Source organism: Columba livia, chromosome 4 (genome assembly GCF_036013475.1).
Source record: "Columba livia isolate bColLiv1 breed racing homer chromosome 4, bColLiv1.pat.W.v2, whole genome shotgun sequence".
Taxonomy (NCBI): Eukaryota; Metazoa; Chordata; class Aves; order Columbiformes; family Columbidae; genus Columba; species Columba livia.
This window is the reverse complement of record NC_088605.1, coordinates 44,998,502-45,014,681: the sequence shown is the minus strand read 5'-3', so window position 1 is coordinate 45,014,681 and position 16,180 is coordinate 44,998,502.

Here is a 16,180-nt window from a genome sequence, read left to right as displayed (position 1 = left end):
GTACATTTGAAAGTAACTATGTTGCAATAGCAATGTTGGCTTCTGGGAGAATACTTTGGCAGGAATTATACTTCTATAGTTGTATACCATGATGCTACATACATCTTATTTCCATAGTATCTCAGGAATGAGAGTTTATATCCAGGAAAGATATCTTAACGTATTAAATGCCACACAGTGCCTTCCAAATAAGTCAATTTTCAGATATCTGTGTTACAATCAGAGTTATTCCATTTATCAGTAATAATATGTCATTTGCAAGCATGTACCAGCTTCTTATTCAACACAGTTACACTGTCATGGTGTTAAACTTACTGATATCTTTAAAAGAATTACTGAAGTCAGATGATGTTGTCTATGTAATTATACCAAGAACATTTTCCCAATTGAAAAAATTTTGCATAAGTCAGGAAAGTTTTCTATAAATATGAGGCTGATTATTTATCATTAATTGTGAAAAAATGTAGTTTCGATGTTGCCAATGAGCTTCACACTTTTCTTGTTGTATATGATGTCACATATCACACAGTATTATTTATCTTTTTATTGTTTAAATAAGAAGATACAAAAAATAATAGCAAATAACAACAAGTTTGAGTAATATCTTTCAACATTAATAGAAATTTCTATTTTTACTGATAAATCAATAGTCATCTTTATCCTAAGGATTGTTAAATAAGAACAGGAATGAGATTGTGCGTATTCATTAATCTATACATGGAGTTATTATGTTTTATGTTTAGAAGTAGAAAAAATGCTTTAGATCTTTAGATTTTGGACATGTCAGCATTGCTTTCCTGTATCACCCATCTGGTTAATGTCTCTAGTCTTCCCTATGCCTTCTCTGGTATCTGAGTTTTAGCTTGACAAGATATGCATTTATATACATATATATATATAAAAATATACAAAGTGATCTAGTGTTTCTTTTGAATCCCATATTGATTAAGCCTGTTGAGTTAGTTAGAATTTAAGGTGTATGTTTTGCTGACAGGTTCTGGGAATGCCTGCTGGAAAGGAAATATAACAGCATTGCATAGATTAATTTCTGTAAATTACATGAGGAATGTAAGGCTTGTTTACAAACTCTCAGAAGGAAGATACTGTGGTTTTCCCATTGCCAACTGATATCAAAAGAACTCCATGATGCTCCTATTGTCCTGTGAAATATGATTTTGTAATGATACAAGATCATTTAGTGTGATGAGAAGTGAAAATGAAAAAACATGAACATGCAAACAAAGTCGTACTTCTGGTATTTTGTAATTCTTGTTCAATGAGCTACAGGGCAGAAGCACTCCACTTCTGAAAAAAACCCACAGAGGATTTTAATTTACCAAGGTGAAATCTAAACAGTGGTTAAAGGAATAGTACTGGAAATGGGGAGTGTAGTTTGTTTCCTTTGCACATGTCATTTCTTACAAATGTTTAAAGCGGGATCTTTATTCAGTTGTTGTTTCTTCATGAGACTTCAAAATACGTCCAAGTGTTATATTCTTTTATATCCAGTATATTGCACTTCAAGGATCCTTATGCAATCAAAAAAGAAGTACTTTCTATTTTAAGAAGTCATGCATTCATTAGGTTCTTTTTTCAAAACCTCTAGCAAACTTCCCCTAAAACAATATATTTTTCTATTAGGAACAATTTGTTTTGGAGATATTACAGTAAGTCCAGAGTTACAAGGACACTAAACATTGAAAATCTGCTCTTCTTCAGGGGTACTTCATTGTAATTTTTACATTCTTTCAACCTAATTTCAGGAAAAATAATGTATTTTCGATAACTCCCTCAGAAAGATATTTGATTTACTATTACACGCATATAGTTGTATTGATAGAAGAGCTAAACGTTTGCTTCTAAAAGACTTTTTGTCCATTGTAAGGGATGCACTAGGAAAGTAGGTTAAAATTATGTTGCTAGGAAACAGAAGTGGATCCTAGCAACTGCTGCTGAAAATGAAAATTACATGCCTGTGTTAAAGATGGAGCTTCAAACCACAGCAATTCAGTTGGCTAATATTGTTTTCCTGAAGAGAATTAATTTTGTGGTCATGATTGTTGCTATTTTATTAGCAAAACAGGATTGCTTTTTTAGAATTGTGCTCTTAGAAAAGGAAAATAATTTTTTGTCCATTATAGTATCTCACAATGTCCTGGTAGCATGCTCAGTATTCAGCTGGAGCAGAATCGTAACCTTTTGAGATCCACTATCCTCATTTACATGCAGGACTCGCCAGTTAGAAAGATACTCATTAACCTGTGGCTGTAGGCAATCAGTACTCTCACGAAGTATTTGTTTTAATGATTTTTTTGTTGTTACGTTCAGAGACTGAACATCTGCGGGATGGAGTGTGCAGTTGTGATCCCAAATTATTTTTATAAAAAGAAAAACTAAAAAAGAATTGTTTAAAATATATGAAGCCCACTCTTCTTTTGGCACTAGTTTCATTGCCTTCCTAGACTTCTAATTCTTCCATTCTCTTTTCTCTGTTGCTGTCATTTTTCACAAAAGTTCATCTCAAACCCTTGGTAACTTTGCTTTTCTGTCAAACCTTTTCTCTCTTCCTCTTCCACTTCTTACAGAGTTATTCTTTCTTCTATTTTGTCAGACTTCACTTGTTTGCAACTTCTCTTTTCTCTCTTACTGTGCCCTCTTCCCTGATGCATTTAGTTATATTCATTCCCCCTGGTGAACCTTTGCATTGGAAATCAAAGGGCATTAGTTACACGACACTATAACTTTATGCTTCATTTTAGCGTTGTTCACTACCTTCAAAAGCACACAGGCTTGCTTTAGAGAAAGCAGCAGAATGGTAGAGAAAAATCCTTTTTTATATTCATTGTGTAGGCTAATACTGTGCAAGCTCTGGACCACTTGATCTACATCCATATGAGTTTTCTACATATGTATAGGCATAAATATATTCATTTACAGGTAGCATATGGTCCCAAATTTGTGTGCACGTGTTCTTTTGCGTGTATGTGTAAGGTTGTCTTAGTCCTTCCTTTAATGCCAAGATAAATACTGCTATACATGTAAAATCAAACAGGATAACATGCACAGCTGAAGTAGGTTCCAGCATGTGTTATCTTTCTATATTATATACTTGAGTGAATCCTGGAGCAGTAGAAAAGAATTAAGTGTGTAAAACAGGCAAGGCAGTGACTGTGATATGAAGTGCTGTCTCCTGCAGGTAGAAGCCTGCTGAGGGACAGGAACTCTGAGGGAGATTTAGATAACAAAAATGAAAGAAATAATGCACAACAGATGAAGACATTCATATGTGATAGAATTTACATTCTGTAACAATCTCAGGCAAACTACCTATGTGTATTGGCCAAGGTAGCTAAGGCGCGGCTTTGGAGAGATTGTGATTTATAAAGTGAGAATCAATTGGTTCTTACAGGTGTATGCTAAGGAAGACTGTAGAAACTAAAAATAAAGACATGCTTCTTTCTGCATTGTGATTTGAGGGATTTGAGTACCACAAAAACTGTCTAGAGGCACAGGGGTTATGTTTAGTCTGTATTTGTGGTGGTTTAGTTTGCCATGTAAGGGACATGTTGTAGGAGCTGCTGTGATGCAGCTGGGCAGCTCTTCTCCCTCCCTCCCTCACCAGTTAGAAAGTAGCCAAGCAAGACTTGAACCAAAGCAGCAAAGGTCTCCCTGTTTTTTGTCTGCTGGCTGGTTTTATGCAGCCTTCTTCAAAAACAGGAAAATAACTTCTAGGCTTTGTTGTTTGCAAACTGAGTAAAAACACTGGACTGTGGCCATGGGGAAAGGAGCTGGGTCCAAATGTGGGGTTCCCCTCTTTTTTGTTACTACAGTTCCACAGCCTGGGTGTCTTTGCTAAGATATACCTCAAGTACACAGGCCATGGCCATGTGAAAGACTGTAGATTCAGAACCAACAGTTTGAAGTTAATCTGTACAGAGGTAGATAAAAGGTACAGAAGTTCCAGCACTATTTCCATTCACACATACGGAGTATCATATTTAGCAAATGAGCCACCATATCCTATAAAATAGCCATCCATGAATTCAAGTGAAGTATAATTCTGCCAAGATATATAATGTCTTGGTTCTTGCCTGCTTTTGTAAGGTTCTTTTTTTGTGAGATACGTTTGTCTCGTAGAGTACTTAAGCTAAGAGAAAATTAGTCAATATCAAAAACTAATATTTCAGGCTTGGGAGAACAGAAACATGAGTCAATAAATGCACACTTATTCATGTATACATACACTTACAAATCAGCCCACAGGCAATAAACTCATTTTGCTGTTACAAGATTACTTTTGTTGCAACTAACAGTTAAAAAGGCTATTAGAATCTGTATACCTAAACATGCAATTAAACAGAATTTGGAAGATTCCTTGCTGTAATATCGACTTCTCCCTCTAATGTTGAAGAACATTTTAAATGTTATTTCAGTTTAATCAAATAATTGTGTAAAAGACTTATTTTTAGCATGCATTTTTTCTTTTCTGTGCCTTTAACTTGGAAGCAATTTCTGGACCAGACATTTTGTGTATTGTTTAATATTCTTGTAGAAACTTCTGCTTTGTTGAGATTGAACTTGTTTGTCCCCTTTGTAATGGAAGTGCAATAGTGTCACCATGGCTGCAGGTTAAGTATGAGAAAAAGGTTCTGTGGGAGGACATTTAAATGATGCGGCTATAAGTAAGACAGCAGAAGAAAGTTATGCATAATGCAAAATGAACACAGTTATTCCTGGCAGTGATAACATTTTAAAATTTTCCTCTGTGCAAAAGCTATCTTGAACTGCACAATCTCCTAAACCTTTCTTGAACATACACGTCATACTTAAAAACAAACATAGTTTGATGTGGTGTACAACTGTATTTTAAAAAGAAAGCATATGCCAGACTGCTTGAGGAAGAATAGAAATGAAATGTAACTGTCTCGTATTCCTCACATCTGTTCTTATGATGAAATAGGATAAAAACATTGAGTTCCCATAAAGCAGAGGACCAAAGAATATGTGATATGGGTTTTTTGGGGTTAATTAAACTCTTCCAGCTGTAGAATACTGAAGCTTCTACTAATCTCTAATCAGGTAAAGATTTAAGGGACTTCTATGGTTTCCAGATTAGCAAACTGACAGAAATTATGGAGTAAAAGTAATATCAACTACATAGACATGCTTGTATGGCCTAAGGATTGATATTAAGGAACTACATACATGCTTACAAAGGTAGATGTAAGAAAGAGTTTTCAGATTCTGTAAATCTCAGACAATAATGTGAATGTCTGGTTCTGTGTTTGTTATTTATGCATGTTTATGCATTTTAGTCTAAGTACTTCTAAATACAGGTGCAATTACAAAAAAAAAAACATAGTATAATGTGTCATTGTGTGCAAGTGAAAGGGCACAGGATGCATTTTCAAAGATGCGAGGAAGCAAATACTTATTTTTTTAAAATTAAAGTTTTTCATGTTTTATCTGCTAAGAAAGTTAGAAATACCAGTAGGGTTGTAGGAATCCAAATATCATAGTAGTCTACAAATCGATACCCATTTAAGTAACGCTATTTATATAAAATCAACATCCTCAGTCAAATCTAGTGAATTGCATGCACATTTGTACAGTAGCTTATGGGATGGAATTGTTTCAGTAAAGTCATACTTAATTGATAGTATGTGGAAGAAACCAATGTGTGGAATAAAGCTTTAGCAATTTAATGTAAACAAAGGAGTGAACTGCTTTTAGGGGGAGTGAAGTGGTGGAAATCACTGGAGGGAAGATAGCTAGCCCTGAACCCAGGGTCATGTCCCAGGCTCCCTTAGCATCATAAGTGAGTATGTCACTTTTAGAAGAACATGTTGCTCTTTCATGCTAGTTTCATGGGTCAGTGAAACAACACACCCATTTTATATCTGTCTTTTTTTTTTTTTTTTTAAAGCCTTTCTTCAACACTCCCTTCTAGTACGGCAGAACCAGAGCTGGTATGTGCACTCTAACCACAAGATACATATGTAGCTTGAGTGTCTGCCAGCTCAATCAACTACCAACCTTGTGCAGTCTTGCAGTATGTAGATTTTGCATGGGCTCCCTTCATAAAGGTAACTCTGCCTAGAAATAATTATGTACAGGAGTTGTTAATAAAAAGGTATTGTTCCTTTAAAGAGAACAAAGATTTTTTTAAAGCGAATAACAGTGTAGTCCTTGTAAACATAGCTGAAACCTCAGTAAGTTAAGAAATACTAAAAAGTTATCAGCACTTTGTCAGGATTCTTGATTAATAAGTAACTAAATCTCACAACCTACTGAACATGGGCATTGTTTTATGAAATTACATCGCAGTGATGAGAACTGGTCTCCTATTTTAAATTAAATAGAATCTCCATTGCAGGAATTAGCTTCGTAATCTTAGGTCCTCAAACGGTTTTACTTTGCTTTACGAAACTATTTAATGGTTTGTCAAAAGTTGGTAGAAGCAGTTATTTACAATGTATCAGGATGATCTATAGGTGAGGATGAGAGTCAAACAGCTCTGTTGAAAAAGAGTAAGCTCCAAGTATGATCTTCTGGTTATCTCCTGCTTCATTAACCACAAGGACTGATCACATATTGGATTTCTCCTTGTATATAATCTCATGTGTTTGAGAGCATGGGAAATACAATGGGGGAGATGGATATACTGGGAATGCAGATGATAGATGACGCAGATGATTTGGCCATTTTCCACTACATTTATTTCCACATCTTGTTATTTTCTGCAATATTGTTATTTAGCTCATTTTTGTTTAAAAAAAATGCCTTTCATTTCATATATTTAAAGATACGCTGTTCAAGGAGCTTGACAGAAAATTGACAGTTAGAAATAATTTCTCCGTGAATGTTAGGCAGCATCACCTAAGTCTCAAAACATGGCTGAACACACTGCATATTTAATGAAACTTTAACTGATCCAAAAATGTGGTTGACATGAACAAACTTTTATGATTAAATTAAGGATTGTTTCCAGTCCAAAAATCCAAATTAACTACAGCAAAAACAATCCTAATGGCTCCAGCACGCTAAGCAGGATTAAAGAAAATGTGTGCTAAAGCTGACAGTGATCATTGATCAAAACTTCAGTCTTTTTAGCCCTAAGGTAACAGAGTCAGATTTCATCACTGTAATCCTTAAGGTTCAAAATAGAAATTGAACTTGTATGGTGATGCAAGCTGGCTATGAAATTAGGAGACCTTGGCTCACAAAATATGAAAAGTTGGCATACTCAATGGAAATGACCTTCAAAGCCGTTCACAGTAAGAATGGGAAAAGCAGCTTGTGCTGCTCTGGAAGACTAAACGGCAGTTCTCTTTTTGCAGCACTCATATTCCACACCTTAATGTGTATTAGGAAAACAGTAGAATATATGTTAAAATAAGAATAAAAAATAGTGATCCTTTGAAGTTTCTAGATGTTAAGAAAATGTCTTTTATGAAATGTCTGTGTGTAAAATAGAAAAGATTTTTTGTAAAGAAATAAGCATATAGGAAGTAAAATCTTCTACCACAATTTGCATCATCTTTGAAAGAAAGGACCTAACTAGCTACATGAAAAACTATATTTTCCTCCAGGAAAAAAAAAAAAAAATCTAACAAGAAAACTAGCATTTAAAAGGGATTTGAGTAAATGATGAACAAAGGCAGTTTCCTTTTGATATGGATTTTTATGGTTCTATTTGTTACTATACAAGAGAAAGGTTTTCTTCTGAAGAGAAAGCGGAGCTATTAATTCAGTCTCACAAGCGTCATAGTTAATGAATTCTTAATATTAATTGTAAAGACTAGATCTTTTACTCAGCCAGAAGATCAGACTTTGAACTACACATCAGGAGGAAGGATTACTAGATGAGAAAGTCTGAGCCATGAGCACGCTGTGTCAGTTTCAATTATACTTCGCTTTTCAAAATAGAATCAGAGCATTGTGTCAATAAGAGTCTTCCCAAGAGTATGGGCTGGAATCTCTAAAGAGAGTGTTGAAAATGAAAGAAGTTCTAAATGCCCCAAATAATGCAAAGGTCATATTAGGGGATTGTTCCTAACATCTCTCATCTCAGCTGTCAAGTTATAAAAGGAAGATAGAAATTCATTATTTTTTATATTTGTATTTTAGAGTCATTGAACAGTTTGAGGGACTAGTTCTGCAGGATCTGTGTGGTCAATGAAAGGCCATAATATAATCAAAGCATAATTGTTTGGTTTGATTTTTTTAACATTCCTATGTACCCGAGAGTTGATGACAAAATTCAGAAGTGTAGCTTTTCCCTATCTCTTACCACAAGAAAGGTGTAGGAAAAACCTGTATGGTACAATGACTGTATCTGCTTTGTCCTTTACAAGATGCCTGGCAGTGAGGTAGGTGGGGCATAGGCACCCATCCCACATTGCATTCACAGACTCGTCCAAGGGCATGGTCAGTGCTGCAGAGGTTTTCCCCAACCTCATCCCTCATGCTCTCAGTGTCAGCCCAGAGGTCTCACTGCTTGTCAGAAGCAGCAGCACAATCACAGTTTAACAAAATGCACATCCCAGCTCAGTATGCTGCAGCACGTATTCAAGAAAATCATGATCCCAAGGGCCATCACTTAATCATGCAGCGAGCCAGATACAACTTTGAGCAGTATGTGCTGAAAGAAAGGCACAATGGAAAAGTGAGGATGAGAAACCCCTACAAAACAAATATGAAATAAGATATTCATTTGAAACAGTGACTAGACATTGGAATAAAACTACTATCTAAGACATCTTACAAATGGACTGGAACGCTGGGGAAGTGAAGGGGGCAGGGGAACTGGAATATGCTACAGTCCTGCTTGCTGCAGGAGCTGGAGCCTGGTTTTGTACTGGTGTTGTGCACATACAGGTGCCTTACACCACCCGTGAGTAGTTACTTCCCTTTCCTGTGTACCCTGTGCTCTTCTGCTACTCCAGAGTTGGCATCTGCAGCAGGCATGTATAGTTAGCAGCTAAAGAATAAATACATTGACTTGTCTTGTGGCCAGGCATATCTACTTATCTGTTAAAGATGGCTGGTGGGAAGAAGGTGTCAAACTGGAAACACCAGGAAGGGCTGTGTCAGATCAGCCCCTTACAGGGAGCTGTGAGCTTAAAACGTGAGCAGCTAACACCAGAGCTTGGAGAGAAAAAACATCAGCATAGAACTGTAAGAACAGATCTCTCATGCATTCTCTGTCTCTCTCTCAATGTATGTTTTTACTGCAGCATGTATTTACATGCAAACAGATGCAGACCCGTATAGGAAATTTAGGAGATGACTTAGGAAAGAAGAAAAAATATAGTAATAAACAAACATAGCTTACATGAACAGTACTTGTACAGAATATGTTAATCTGCAAATGAGAGGTATATTCATGAATAAGAAACAGAGTTTGTGAAGCACATTTATGGTGATACTAAAGGGAACAAAATAATTAAGAATGGTAAGATTTAACTGAACTGTGGAAAGATATTGTAAAATGGAGGCCTATTCCAGTAGTGGGATGATTTCTTCTGGAAAGAGCCCTGTCTCTAACTTCAGAATACACTAGAAAAAATATTATTACGAGTGATCGTATTTTGAGAGACGATGGACAGAAGTAACGTTGTTTCTATTTCTTTTGTGAGGAACAGGAACAAAGCAAAACAAAAGACAGAAAATATGGATTTTCTTGGATTAATTGAATACAGTATTTCAGAGAAAAAATGTGGAAAGAGAATGTTACTCATCAGCATTTCTGTAGTTTAACTGATAGCTTACAGGTAGTGTAGGTATAGGTAGTCCACATTTTCATTTCTGTTCTCTAAAGGGTATATTCATGGTGCTAGTTACCCTTGTTGCCAATTAGCTCTGTCCTCTTCTGCTTTGATACACTTGCTGATTAGACATAGCATTTGGTTAGGTGTAATTATGACTATCTGATGTTAATTTTAAATGTATTAAGGTCAAGCTCAGAAGTGGAAATCGTTGGTCAATCTGTAGTGGCCTGATGTAATACTGTATTACTCCATTTGCATGTTTTCACCTAAGCTATTCTGCCAAAAGATCCAGAAAATAAATCACCCCCTGTGTTAGTGGAGAGGGAAAATGGTAGTAATTAGTTTCATTTACATAGGCTGTGTACTCACAGTTCCTCAAGGAACACTGAGAAGCCGCATGAGTAGTTTCAGCCTGACTTGGAGGGTATTTAGGATGTCTCCTTTTTCCAGCAAGTAAAGGGAAAGAACAGATTAAACACTAATATTGTCAACCTAGGATTCTGTTCAACTCTGCCAGGTTCCTTTGTGCAGAGGAGTCACGTGAAGACACCAAACAAACATGACCTGAGATAATACTGTATACACCTGGAAGCTTTTGTGGATCTTGCCTCCTTATCTGTCTCTGGAGTGAAGTTGATTTGGGAGCAAGGGAGTGATGCCTCTGGCTGGGATTTAGCAAGAAGCTCTTTGGGGAGTAGAAGCAGGTCTGGCAAGGGGCACTACAAGACCTGCTGTATGCTGGTCCAATTTAAAAGTGGACATTAGTGGATAAATGTATTACTATCATCATGAAACACATACCTGTGGGATGTTCTCACCTGTGTCTGGGGACAGAGCTCCACTGCCTGAGTTTTCAGAAGGGATTAATGTATATTTTACTATTTATTTGCCTGTATGTATATTTTATTAATATTCTGAAAAAAAAATCTTAAACATAACTATATTCATGATTTTGCATGTGGATGTCATATAAAGAACTTGCATTTAGTTTTCCCACATTTTAGGGTAGACTTCAGCTAGGTTTATTCATTTGTTGTGAGAGGCCCTTGATATATTGCATGAGGCTCTTTTTTTCTGCCATTAGCTACCTGGCAAAGGGCTTGCAAAGGGTTGAGCTGAAGTAGAAGAACAATATACACAGTAGTTAATTAAATTGGCCACTTTGGCTCCAGCTACAGGGCTTTAGGGAAAGGCCTTATTAATTTTTTCCAATTTACTTTAAATGATCTGAAAATGATTAGCAACACACTATTCCACTACATAATAAAATATTTTATTAGAAAATTTCCAATTGATCCCTGTAAATTACTACTAGATTATCTATCTATGAAAAGAAAATAAGGAGATCTATTTTCAGTGTGCTCTGATAGCCAAAATACTCTTAAAATGGTAGTTTATATAATGTATCTTTTTTAAGATTGCATGCAGCTTTACTAGACTTTTACAAAATTACAAGAGTGTACTTTTAAAAACAATTATAAGGCTCAATTTCAGTTGCACTGCATTTTGTTGGAACAGTAAAATACAACAGAAATTAAAGAGTATAAAATACAACACTATCATATAACTATATATGAAAAAATATTCAATTCCTAAAAAAAAAAAAAATCATACTGTAGAGAAAGATGATCAAATCTGTGATCTTTTTCACAGATTTCTACTTCATACCACTTTGCTTTCATACTCTTGGTGTGATTATACCCTCTTACATTGCTTATCCTTATTAATATTTTGGTTTCCAAATCAAGGATTTACTGGAGAGTGGACTTACATTTTAAGAAAATTATTTTTCTGAGAAATTCAAGGAAATTATTTAAATGTTACACATAACTAGGATTAATTTTAAAATGATTCAAGAACCCAGACTTCGGTACACACACATACAGAGGTGTGTATGTTCTCTGATGTATTTTTTTCTCCAAACATACTCTAGTGCATGCTTCTAGGTTGTTCTGGTAGAAAATTTATCTTGTCCATGAAAGAAAAATCTAAAAATACTTCAGGGTGAAAATATTAAATGTAAAGGCATAATAACAAAAACATGAGGACTGATAAGAAAAAAGGGTATAATGAATGCCTTATTCACTTAGTAAGTTTATAAATTCTGTTTCTTAATGTTCCATTAAAATCTTGCTTCTCATCTGTTGTTTAAATATTGCACAGTAATATATCTTTCCTAACTATTATGAGTTCTTAGAAATACCACAGTGCTTCAGCAGCAGAGGAACTGAATATTAGTACATCATGTTAGCATGCTGGGCTTATGTACAATCAGACAAAACTGGCCTAGAGAACAAATATTTTAAAAGAGCTTTTGGATCTATAGCTATGACATCCATTTTCAATTGATCTGTTCATTGATATCAGTTAATTATTGACAGCCTCACTGAAGTATCAATAGCATAATTAACAGGAGAATCAGGAGAACACTTCAAATCTGATGAGACACTACTGCTGCAAGTTCTAGTTAGGGATTGGAAAACTCAATTAACTTTAGAGCATTTTTTTCCTTACACTTCACAAGTAACTGCTTTACATTTTTTTAATGGAATATTATTATGAAGAGTAAAATCCTGATGATTGTTTGATACGTGTATAATTTCTGTGGGCACATCCGTAGCCAACAATTCTGGCTGACCAACATTTCACATCAAGTCAAAGAGACTGCCAAAGCCTTATCCATCTCTGTGTAGCAAAGTTGATGTGTGAATTCAGATTGACTTGCCAAACCCTATCTACCCTAAGCAGGGCTTTTATGCATAATATTTTGATGTCCTACTGGAGTGTTGCAGAAGTCTATAATTACTACATCAACTGCTTTCCTCATCTCACCTGCAGATTAGGTTGTCATTTGGAATATGGGAGTCTAGATCTTATATCTCTTCTAAATTTGATCCAAAACCAAAGTTTTCGAATGATGTCTGCCTAAATCCCAGATGAGAACTGCCATTTAATTTGTTCTATGGTTATCTAGGTTTTTAGGTCTTTGCTTTCAGCCATGCAATTGGTTCTCAGTGAGAATTTTCCATTTCAAAATCAGCATGCTTCCACAAAAAGGCTGTGTCTGGAGAGACAGAATTTCTTGATGTTCCACCAAAAATTCCAGACAAGTTCTAACCTTTTTCCAGCCCCACCCATTTTTTCCTGATTATAACTTGCCTAAAATCACATTACAAATATGTGAAGGAGGGCCTGCCTGCACTGGCAGATACAGGCAGGTCTGAGCTCGGGCTGGTTATGCTAACCTGAAAGCAGGGCAATACTGGGCAGAGACCCATGCTGGTTCAGTGAAATTCCAGCTACCTTAGTGCCATCCTTTGCACAGACTAATATGACCAGCGGAGAGCTCACTGTTAGGGACTGTCAGTGTAGTTCACTATGAGGGAGAATTTTTCTGAGCATTAATCCTTGAAGAAGACAAAAGTATTGCTTTTTCAAACCTAGTGTTGGAAGTTCTGCCCTTGGTTTCCAAAATGGGAAGACTTGATTGTGTTGCAGGAACAGCTGCAGCTAGCCATAAGGATCAAAGCTGTCATTATACTGTATATAATGCACTTGTTTCAGTGCCTTAGAATCAGTGGTATATATGAGACAAAACAGAAATGTTTTATATGAACAGAAAATCTACTTTCCCTTGGCTATCATCTTGCTTTATAATCTCCTTGTTCACTTTATAGCATAGATTAATTTCTACTACCTAAGTCAAAACACTACACAGAACATGGTAATTGTAAATGAGTTCTCCACCATCCTCTGCTTGCAAAACACACAGTATGTTTTTCTCCCATGTGGTGGGTTGAATGTGGCTGGACACCAGGTTCCTGCCAAGCTGCTCTATCACTGCCCTCCTCAGCTGGATGGTGGAAAAAATATGACGAAAGGCTTGTGGGTTGACATAAGGACAGGGAGAGATCACTCACCAATTACCATCACAGGCAAAACAGACTACAACTTGAGGAAATTAGTTTATTACCAATTGAATCAGAGTAGGATAATGAGAAATAAACCCAAATCTTACAAACACCTTCCCTTCACCCCTTCCTTCTTCCCAGGCTTAACTTCGCTCCCAATATTCTATAACTTCTCCCAGTGGCACAGGGGGACAGAGAATGGGGGTTGTGGTTAGTTCATCACACATTGTCTCTACCGCTCCTTCTTCCTTGCTGTCTTCCCCTGCTCCAGGGTGGGGTCCCTCCAATGGGAGAAAGTCTTCCACAAACTTCTCCAATGTGAGTCTTTCCCGTGGGCTGCAGTTCTTCAGAAGCTACTACAGCGTGGGTCCATTCCATGGGCTGCAGGTGGGTATCTGTTCTACCATGGACCTCCACGGGTCTGCACCATGGGCTACAGGGAATCTCTGCTCCAGCACCTGAAGCAGCTCCTGCCCCTCCTTCTGCACTGGCCTCAGTGTCTGTAGAATTGTTTCTCTCACATATTCTCACTCCTCTCTCCAGCTGTAATTACTGCCATCATCACTCATGGACTTAGCCTTGGCCAGTGGTAGGTCCATCTTGGAGCTGACTGACATTGGCTCTGTCAGACATGGGGGAACCTTCTAGCAGCTTCTCACAGAAGCCACCCCTGAAGCCCCCCTACTACCAAAATCTTGTCACACAAACCTAATGCATTTCAATTAATATACCTTCAAATAGCCTTTTTTTGAATCCATTCCAAATAGTCCCTAATGCCAGGGAGAATGACGTTCTCTCATATCTGCTTAATCTGATGCGGAACATTGGAAATGAGTGATTGTTTTCATTTCTTAGATTTGTGCTTAAACTAATTCCACCCCCAGCTGATCTTTCTGGTAGATAAAGACAGGTATGCTGCTGTACAAGATAATCTGACAAAACTTCTACAGTAAACCCGTAGCATGAGACTTTGTGCAGATGGACCCTGAGACTGAATTGTGCAGATACTGGCCACAACTTCCAGACATCAGGCACTTTGTCTGGAGCTCACATATCAGAAACCCCAGACAAACACAGAGCACTTTATTGCATTAATAAGGGAGGCTAAGATTTCTTACACACCACCCTCCATCCCTCACCTGGCTATAAATCCATGTCTGACTAATGCAAAAGTAACATAACTAACAACTGACATGTAGAGCTGCAGCATGAATGAAGCCCCATTTCCTATGGGCCAGTGCCTTGCAGTTGGTTAGCCCTTGATGGTTACGGTACAAAAATCCTGAGGCTTTTCCTACAATTGAGTATGTATAAGTGGTGGTGTGCAGATTCTCAGGTATCATTAAAAATGTGCACTCCTTCTGCAGCCTTTCCCTCAGCCAGAAACTTATATGATCTCAATCCTCAGTTTGACCATCTATTTCTGCAGAATGTATGGAAATATAATAATCTTTGAGATCAGTGTCATTTTATTGAATTTCACTTGAAAACAGACAGTGGGTTCCAAAGCTCTTTAGGAAACACACATGAATACATATTGAATGCAATCAGACAGTTTTTGATAGCAGAGCAAACTATGGTAGAAACAACACTGTATTTTTCATAACTGTCATTAGTGAAAAGGTAGAGTATATTTTTCATAATTCTGGATGTCTGCATGGGGAAAATTGTTGTCTTTTCTGCTTTGACAAGTTTGGACTAAATCTTGATTTGTGTCTTAGGAAATAATACCAAAGGAACTAGCTCTCTTGAAACTTCTGAGACACAGAAGTAGGGTAATGCAAAATATTACAAGACTATAGACTTGTGAAATTTAGGTTAGCTTTGAGGTTGTTCTGAAGCTGCACTCTGACACTAACTTACAGCCCAGTTACCTGAGGTTTGTAAGAAATGTTTTGCATTTCTTGTACAGGAATCTTGTCTCTTCTTCCAAAAAATATTTGAAAGCTAGGTCTTAATATTTTATAATTTTTTGACGTTCAACCTTACAAAGCAAATCCAGATACCTTGTCTAACTTCTGAAAGATCAAAGAGGCAACTTTTAACTGAAAATCAATAAATAATTCTGATTGTATTTATAAAACTGATTTAGTCCTGATTAAAGCAGAAAACCTCATTTTCCTCTGAGATAATATACTTCTGTGATGCATATAAATTATGGTTGTAAGACATACTTTGTCAGGGGCTTTAGCACCACTAAAATATTATTCTTGGCAGACATCAGTTTCAATGAAATTTGAACCACAATTTATACAAGTTGTCATAAGAAATTCATGCATTCATCCATGGACGGCTGGAAATCAGACCAGCAATGACCTGTCCAAAAGTATGGAAAAGTCTGGAGAATGAGCCCATAGAAGTGGCACTGATTACCTGCAGTTTACTCTCTGTTCACAGAAGCTCATGTCCAGCGCAGGTTGGTTTTTCTGTGACTTTAAAATGTGACAACACTGCAGCCCTTGCTCCCTGCTGATGGTGCCTCATCAGACTGCTTCT